The 9684-nt window shown below is 43.6% G+C and overlaps 1 long non-coding RNA gene across 2 annotated transcripts in view; it reads left to right on the plus strand.

Moving 5' to 3' along the window:
• The first annotated feature begins 476 nt into the window (after window positions 1-476).
• The window catches only part of LOC135101599 (uncharacterized), a 267993-nt gene continuing 258785 nt past the window's right edge, over window positions 477-9684 (plus strand). For both annotated transcript variants that reach the window (XR_010269331.1, XR_010269330.1), the window contains exon 1: window positions 477-541. This is a non-coding gene — a long non-coding RNA (uncharacterized LOC135101599). The remainder of the gene's footprint in view (window positions 542-9684) is intronic.

Below are 9684 nucleotides of genomic sequence, written 5' to 3' on the forward strand. Positions count from 1 at the left end.
TGAAAATATATCACAGTTAATTATGTCATTATATTCACTAGTAGTATTACAGTTTGTAAACACGTGACAGAAAGAGGAATGTGTCTTGTGGTGTATTTTTAGTTTCTGCTCTAAAAACAAAAAATAAATAAATAAATAAAATTAAAAAAATAAATAAATAATTATAATTCTTATTAATTTATTGGTGAAAAAATAATAAATTTCCTGAAACTGAAGAAATATTTACCCATGTAAATCATGTAAAACAAAGCAAGACACAGAGACAATTAGGAAACCACCAACACACACACACACACACCACACACACACACACACACACAACACACACACACACACACACACACACACAAAGGGAAACTGATATAAATCCCCAAAGTCTTGCATCACACAACATCGCACCACATAATGAGAATGACCAACCTGCGCTGCCCACATCCTCTTTAATGCCCGTAAGCATCACATCCTTTTTTTTTCTTTTCAGGGGAAACAACTGGCGCCTTCCTTCGAGATAAAGGAACGACAGAGACAGAGAGTAACACAGGTAAGCCAGTTCGACGTGATATTTATTGTTTTCCTCCCTCTCTCCGAGCTCCCCGCCGCGGCCCCGCGAAAAGTGCGTGTTGGGATGGAGTCTTGCGCAGCTTAAAATAATGTCTTTGTGGTGAGAAGCGAGGGAGGGAGAGGCGTGGAGAGGGGCAGGAAGGGATGACAGGGACTAATGGTCACTGAGAATGAATCATAGTGTTGAAGTGCGGCCAAATCTGTGTTAACTCCGGCTGTGGTGTCGTAGATGGAGTGGCCAGATTAGTGAGAGAGAGAGAGAGAGAGAGAGAGAGAAGAGAGAGAGAGAGAGAGAGAGATCAGTCACCTGTGTTCTTTCTTTCTATCCCACCGACTCACTAATTGATCTCCGTATAGAGCGAGGGAAGAAAAATAAAAAGAGAAATGCTAGCGACCCGTAAAGCGCAGGTAATTGGACTCCTTTTTGATGCCAGAAAAAGCAGATTGGGGACTGACTGGGGCGAGGTGAGGTGAAGCGGGTCAGGGCGGGTGCGGAGCAGGGGCCGGGCGGGTTGGGGCGGGGAGAACTCAATGGGGAGAAGAGTGGGGTGGGACGGGATCGGGGCCGAGGGGTAGTAGGGTTGGAGATGAAGAGGATATTAATCTAGCAGCTTAGGGCACCGAAAAGATACACCTGTCTTGCCTTACCTGAGTTGTTGTTAGGGGACGTTTTGCCTTTCTTTCGCCCTTCCGTGAAACTCAGGACATAATGAACTAATACATTTATACCTGTACATTAACAACCAAGGTATGTATTTGTATAGAAACCAGTACGTGTATGGATGAAGTGCATGCATGATTAAAGGATGAATAGTGACATATGCGACTATACCTGTGTATCAAAAAGTAAAGTGTCTATTAGTACAGGCACTGTGTTAATTGTATGGATAAGGTTCGTAATTACAGGTTGAATGAATGAATGAATCTCATATCAGTAAAAAATTGGACGTTTCTCAACATCCTACCGTTGTAATTACGCACTTCCGGTCTGGTCTGTTCAGAATTTCCGTGAATGAAAGAAAGTGTCAGGTGTGTGTGTGTGTGTGTGTGTGTGTGTGTGTGTGTGTGATAACCAGGAAGTTTGTTGGCCTAATTAACTTAGAACTGAAATTATAGTGTACAGTTATAGGAGTTGAATATGAGCCCCTAATTAGCAAAGTGTTCATATTATAGTACCTGTAATCTCGAGAAGCGTCGTCTAAATATTTTCTTAGTAAAATGCAACACTCCACAGCACTAGAAACTCTGTACAGAACTCTTAGAAGAACTGACAGGAGAGGAAATGTATTAAAAGAATAAGTTTTCTAAGTTCTAGCCATTATAATGTTCAGAGGTGGCTGTATAGCAAAAAAAAAAAAAAGAAAGAAAGAAAAAATGCTACGGAGTGGTTTGTAATTCAGGAAAAATGTGCGAAATAGTATTGTAAGAGATGAAAAATACATATGTTATTTGTGACTCTCTCTCTCTCTCTCTCTCTCTCGCTCTCTCTCTCTCTCTCTCTCTCTCTCTCTCTCTCTCTCTCTCTCTCTCTCTCTCTCTCTCTCTCTCTCTCTCGTCTCGCTAATGAGGCACCCTCGCTCCAAAAGAAATGGGGAGGCAATTCTTGATGTGCTTTGGTGACGTCACTGAAGAACTATTACTCGCAGTTTGTCTTGGTCAGGGAGGGAGGGAAGGGGAGGCGAGGGGAGGGAAAGGGAGGCGAGGAAGTACACAGGTAGCAGAAGGAAAAGGGAGGGAAAAAGGGCAGGGTTAAGGGCATTACTGTGTAGATAATGAAGCCAACGCTGCCGCCCCTCTCTTGGTAATGATCCTTGCTCGGCCTGTCAGGGGAAGAGAAAGGGCTAAGAGGGCGTGAGGGCGTGGCTATAAACACCCTGAAAGCTCTTAGTTATTCCCGTAAACCCCTGGCATTCCCTCTCAGGTATTTAGTCTCCTTGTAAAGGCCACTCGTTCCATGTAAACATTTTATGGTCCGGCGTAAATTCTGTAACATTTCACGTCACTTATTTGGGTCCATAGAAAATCTCCGACTCCCTCTCGACCTCGCATAAATGTTCAGTATTCCCCCGCAGCTCTCTCAGCCCTTCCTACCATGTCTTTCCTTCCTCCCATACGACTTAAAGTCAGTATTTTCCCCGTTAAACCTATAATCTTTTATCTCTCTTCAACCTCCTCGTCTCGCGCTGAAGTCTCGCCATTCCCGGAAACAGACGGGGCGCGGCCACAAAATTGTTTCTGCCGCTCATCCTTCTCTTCGGCTGAAAATTGCGGTACATTTTGAGAGGGACGCGTTTAGACAGATTGGATATTGCTTACCTTCTTTTTTCAACTGCTCCTAAACAGTTATGGGCAGAAAAAAAGAAAGGGTAAGTAAATTATCCATAGAAGATCATTAGAACCCTAAGTCATCATCGGCGCTCCTTCCCGGCCATACAAAAAACAGGAAAGATGGCTAACCCTCCTCTCACCACCGCCCCTACGCACACACACCCGCAAGCCAAAAAAATCATCCCCAGGTTTTCATCTCGGGCGTCGCTCGTAATGATCAGACCATTGAATGAATTTTCCCACGAAAGATACAAAACCTTTACGAGGCCGATGACCCACCGAGGAAGTGCGGAGGTGAGAAAAGAGAGAGGAAGAGAGAAAATGAAGGGACAGAGGGAAGAGGGAGGAAAAAAAAAGAGCATCAAGGGCCATAAATCATAGGTGGGCAGTGGAGCGGAAGAGACGGCGTGCGTAACCCACTATAGACGTGTTGGATCATCCCTATAATAGGATTGATCACACCGTCTGCCCCTGATCTTCTGTCGCTTATGGATTGTCGTGTTTTCAGCTGCAGCGAGGCGTGAATGTATTCCCCTGCCAGTATCACTCGTAGGAAAGGAGAAAAAGTGTCATTAGCTACGTGGAATCATTCTTTTCGATTGGGTTTTCCATGGGGGGTTTTATGATTCGTTTGCAATGGAAGGGAGATTACTGGAAACTGTTTATAAGTGCATGCCAAGTTTAGTATTGTAATTAAGGAAAGAGAAACGACGGTGCTGGTTATTTAAGCTTTTAACTTTTTTTATATTTTTTATTAACTGAGTTCACATGTGGTGCTGTGAATAGAGGAGAATCAGAGACTGTATAGATTCATATCACATTAGACTCAGAATCATACGAAAAGAATTCACCGTGAGAAAAAAAAAAAAAAAAAAGCTGCCAATGCATGATAATTCTTCCGTGTGATAAAATTATGTTAAGTATGCTGTCGAAAAGGAAGCAATGAAAGACCATGTAGTATAGATGACTTACATCATAATCAAGTTTAGGTTCCCTATATAAGAAAAGATCGAATAAAAAAAAAAAAGCTGCCAATATGTACAGGGTCCTCCTAATGATAGAACTATGGCCACTTTTTACTGCGGAGAGGAGATGCTCAGAAACCTTGTGTAGACTTCACATCATATCAGACTCAGAATCGTATACAGGAAAAAAAAAAAAAAAAAGAGCGAAGAAACAGGCGTCAATAACTACACGTCAAATTCTTCCGTTCGACAGAGCTGTCATGGGTTTTTATGGTATGTTACTGCGGAAAAAGAAGAGGTAACCGGAGTCTGTTTGCGGTTATAGTTGCATGTTCCGTCACGGGAAGGAGGGGAGGAAGGTGGTGTGTACTGGAGGAACTGGTGTGAGGAACTGGTGTCAGGTCATCGAACGTTAAAGGATGGGAAGGTACGAAGGTGTGTTTATGAGTGTTTATAAAGATTACATTTAGTGAGGGAGGGAGACAGACAGACATACAGACAGATAAATAGCCAGAACAGATAAAATAAATAACACTACATCTAATAAAAAAATAAATAAATAAATACCAAACATAAAATAACCGAAAAGTCAGTCAGTTCACGGGGCTCTAAAAACATTCGCTTTTAGAAACGATTAGAGTTTACGACGCTCGCAAAAGAAAGAGAGAACAAGGGGAGAGACACTAAAACAAAAAACAAAAAAACGTAGGTAAACGAGCGAACGCCAACCTTGAGAAGAAAAAATATTTGTGAAGCGAATAACGTGAAAGAAGAAGGAGCAGAAAATGAGGTCGTGCTGGTGGTGGTGGTGGTGGTGATGGCGGCAACAGTGGTGGTGATGGTGACAGCAGTGGTGGTGAATGTGAATATGAAACAGGTGATAATGAGTAGATTTAATGACATTGACTACTGAAAATTATAATAATGAAGAACGTTTTAGATGTATAATGTAGACAATAATAATGATAATGATAGTAATAATAATAATAATAGTAATAGTAGGTGTAAAGATAGCTGAAAATGTTGACGGTGGTGAAGTAAATGTACTCTTGGCGTCCCTCAGGACTCAGCATTCCGACGTAATACTTAGCAAGGAGTTGAAAGTTATACTTTGTAGGGAACGCAAGAATTGTTCGTAGTAGTAGTAGTAGTAGTAGTAGTAGTAGTTGTTGTTGTTGTTGTTTGTTGTTTTTGTTGTTGTTTTTGTAAGAAATAATAAAAAAAACAGACGGACAGACAAAGACACACAGACAAGCAGATAAACAAACACAGAGAACAGAAATAGAAACACAGAAAGAGGAACAAATAACATCTCATTTATTCCTGACGAAGCTGTTTGCTATGATCTACTTTCTTTAACCTAAAGCGGCAAAGATGGGATAGGAAAGACAACAGAGAGAGAGAGAGAGAGAGAGAGAGAGAGAGAGAGAGAGAGAGAGAGAGAGAGAGAGAGAGAGAGAGAGAGAGAGAGAGAGAGACTGATGTACGTTCCTAAATCACTCAGCCTTCCCCATGTCAGCTACACGCCCCAAAGTTTTCTCAGTGCGGTAAATAAACAGCTTCTTGTGTCCATTTAGCGCCAATGTTTTCCACGTTAGCTGAACCTCGTCTTTCCTCCAACGAATACCTAAAAAAAGAATGTGCTCCGCTTCTTACCTACATGTGCTCTCTCTCTCTCTCCTCTCTCTCTCTCTCTCTCTCTCTCTCTCTCTCTCTCTCTCTCCCCTCTCTCTCTCTAAATGGTTGTTTTTAGTACTAAATATTTCATGTGTTCAGTGGTAAAGTTATCTCGTCTAAGTAACAAGTTGTGGAAATAATAATATTTTTTACGCTTCGGGGAAGTTGGAAAAGTTTAATGTTTTGTCGCCGGGAATGAGTGAGGGCGGTTTTTTTTTTTTTTTTTTTTTTGTCCTCGTGCGTGGCGTGGCGCTTGTTATGGTCTTATTGATGTTAATGTTACTGGGGGTTAAAAAGAGTGCGGGGATACAGGAGTGGCTTATTGTCTGTTTGGAATATGCTACGGTGAGTGGAAGATAGTGCTGGCAGTGTAAACTTTTTGACGGGGCAGGAAAAGAATATGATTAGAATGACGATGATGGTAATGGTGGTGGTGATGATGACGATTATAATGATTATGAAGAAGAAATAAGAGACGAACAAGGATAACAAAAACAACAACAGCAGCAGCAGCAGCAGCAGCAGCAGCAGCAACAACAACAACAACAGCAGCAACAAACAACAACAACAACAACAACAACAACAACAGCAACAACATCATCATCATCATCATCATCATCATCATCATCATCATCATCATCATCATCATCAACAACAACAACAACAACAACAACAACAACAACAACAACAACAACAACAACAACAACAATCCTTTAAAAGGTGAAGATAAAAAGCAGGAAAGGAGCAAGCACACGGAAATACAAGAAAAAACGAAAACAAAGCAAGAGAGTAGAAATAAAAGAAGACAAAAGGAAACAGATGAACAGAATGATAGAGAGAGAGAGAGAAGCAAGGATAATGCCACCAGCAATCTTGAGAGTGGCCAACAATCACACACAACACAACGCAAAAAAAAAATAAATAAAAGGCACATGAACCGGAGTAACAAAAGGACGCGTGGAGAACATAAACAAAGAAATACCCTACGAGTACCTTCCTCCCCTCTCCCTCCTCCCTTCTTCTCTATTTACCCTCTACTCCTCCCTCCCTGCCTTCCGTCCTTCCTTCCCTTGTTGCTGCAGAAATGAGGGAAGGGAGAGGGAGGGGAGACCATAGCGAAAACGCCCCATCTCTAAGGGGTAAGACAACACCGAGGCAAGATCTGTCTCCCGCTGGGGGTTCCTCACTGCGCGCTCGACATTCCACCGCGGCAGGTCCTCGTGTTCCGCCGGCGAGGAAGAATGGCACCACTTTACACTTCCCAACGAGGCAGGATGCTAAGTGAGCTGGAAAGGAAACAGGCTTCCCTACTGCAGAAGGCGCCCCGGGGAGGAGGAACGTAAAAACATCCCCGCGCGAGTCTGTCCCTATAGCCTACGGTGGAGTCTCGAGCCGCTGGGATTATCGCCCTTAATCCTCCGCGAGTTTTTAGGTTCCCTCTAGCCCTGCGGGGGTTCATTAGGCGCTGTCCGACCCGTAACGTTTGAGAGAATAAAGTGTCTTAATCCGACAGTCGACAAGTCAAATAATTGATGTAAGAAGTGCGAGGAATCGAGGGTAGAAAGAGTGTCTGACGACCACGGAGGAGGTGGTAGAGGAAAGGCAGAAGAAGAGGAGGAATGTTACTCTGCTCGGGACATAAAGACGTTTCGTGTCTCCGGAAGAAAAGAAGCTGAGATCTCCTGCTCTGACGGATGTGTGGGCGAGACAGACGCCTCATTCCCGTACAAGCAGAAGGATGAGGTTCACTCCGGGAGGGAGGAGCGTTTGCAGAGAAAAATTATGCGCGTGGTGCTCGAGAAAGCGTGATGGGGGCAGGTGTGCCAAACTGACGACTCTACGATTTCCTCAGTATAAATGCAACTGTAACCTCCTTCTGGCTTGATATCTAGTGCTGTGGTCTGTTGGCGAGGTATGTTCAGGGGAGATTTGCATGGAGTTTACTGGCGGAGGAGACGACGCCCTGAGCTCCTCGAGACGTCCGTGGCTCGAAATGCTTTGTTGGCAAACCAGTCAGTGTAAGAAATGGCCCGCCAGCAGACACCCCACTTAGAGGAGAAGAGCGTGGGTCGTTCCGCTTCCTGGCGTAGAAGGAAGTACTACTGCAGGGGACCAAACCTACCCCACCCCACTCCCTCTTCGCTGCTCTCGTTCCCTACCCTTGTCCTCTCTCTCTCTCTCTCTCTCTCTCTCTCTCTCTCTCTCTCTCTCTCTCTCTCTTCTCTCTCTCTCTCTCTCTCTCTCTCCTCTCTCTCTCTCTCTCTCTCTCTTTCTCTCCACACACACACACACACACACACACACACACACACACACTGAAATATATGCTACCTTTAACTTTTTACATCACATCTGATCTTTTACCCCTCTGCAAATAACGCTCCTTCTTCTCTAAGTTCTCGTAATCCTCGCAATTCTAATAGCTTCAAATAAGAAAAATTTCCGCTTGAAAGTATCAGATACTTTTATCGCTCCCGCACAGACCACATAGCGCTGAGCAGTCTTTAATTATAACGTTGATATGATTGTTCTTTCAGCCTATAGTGTGTCAGTGTTTTGCTCTCATTCAGTCACAAGACCACAGTTGCATGTATTTGTTATCCTGTGTATCTACTGATCTTGATGTAGGAGAGTAAAGAAATAAGTTGAATGAGTGTAATCTGAACTTAGGTTATTTAGTCGAACAGAGTGAGTCGAACCAGTGAAGCTGTAAGGCAATAAATTAGACTGGTGATCACAATTTTGCACCTCTTGAAAGTAAGTTATCTTCTTATTAAGGAAATGTTGATGCTTATTAAAAATGCTGAGACACTCCTGGAGCTTGTAAAAATCCACAAACAAAGCACTTTCTGTGATGTGATATGATACATGGCTCTGAAATATAGTAGAAAGTACATGATAAAAGTGAGCAGAAGCAGCTACGCATCGCCTTATGGGGAAAATGTTGTCGTGTGGTATTATGAGAGACCCTGAAATCTCTTGGTGCTTGGAAACTGCGCTGAAAACAATCCATGCAGTTAAATATGTAGGTAAGAGATAGATAAGAAACATAATAAGAATACACTAATAGCGCACTCCCCCCTTCACTCCTCCCTCCTGGAACCCCACACCCGACCCCCATCCAATACACACACACACACACACACACACACACACACACATACATTTGGAAAGTTTCGTGCTGAGAGAGTGTTAAAAAAGTGTCCATATCTTGAAAAAAAAAAGAGCATATACAAAATGGATGATAAAGACGAAGCCATTTCTACCGGAACCTTCCTTCTCCGCCTCCCTCTGGGCCGCGTCTTTCACCTCAGAAGTTTTTTGTTACACTCCTTCCTTCTCCCTTCCCTTCCTTTCCTCACTTTCTCCCTCCCTTCCTTCATCCCTCCACCTCCTCCCTCCCTGACTCCCTTCCTCCATCCATCCGCCCCTCTACTCTTTCCTCACTCTCCCTCCCGCCACCCATCTCTCACTCTTGCACTCCCTGTATCTATTCATCTTTCCTAATGCAGCATCTTGTTTGTTCTCTTGGTAGTAGCTGCTGCCGCACACACACACACACAAGAAATAGTAAAAATAATACCAAATGAGACTGACCGGTCTTTTGTGTTCCTTTTTACCATTTCCCTCTCTTCTCTTCCCTCGCCTTTCCTCTTCCCCTCATTTTCTTTCCCTTCCCCTCCCCTCATACTTCCCTTCGCCCTTCTCCTCGCCCTTCCCCTCGGCCCTCCAGCTGTACGAAATAGGCGACTTATCAAGGGAAACTGTAGCTGACCCGTGAAACAGCTGCTCGCCCCCTCTAGCGGCGGACTGCTCAACAATTAGCGATCAAAGGAGCGAAAAACACAAGGCCATCATTAAGAGAGTGAAGACGGAGAGGGACGATTTATTCTGCTGCTGCTGTTCCCGCTTTTGTTTGTACGACTTGCCTTGCTGTTGTTTTATCGCTGTTCTTATCACTTCTGGCATCATTATTGTTGTTGTTTTTGAGTTAGCGTTTATTGTAAGAGGCGTGATGGTAGAAGTAGGGGTCAGATTATTAAGAGCAGTGTGTATGTATGTTGTGTTCCAATGAGGGAGTTTTGTATCATGTGTTGGTGCTCTATTTTCTACGAGTGACTCAAGGAGGCTTGAAAGGGGACAATGAGACAGC

Source organism: Scylla paramamosain, chromosome 6, assembly GCF_035594125.1.
Source record: "Scylla paramamosain isolate STU-SP2022 chromosome 6, ASM3559412v1, whole genome shotgun sequence".
NCBI lineage: Eukaryota > Metazoa > Arthropoda > Malacostraca > Decapoda > Portunidae > Scylla > Scylla paramamosain.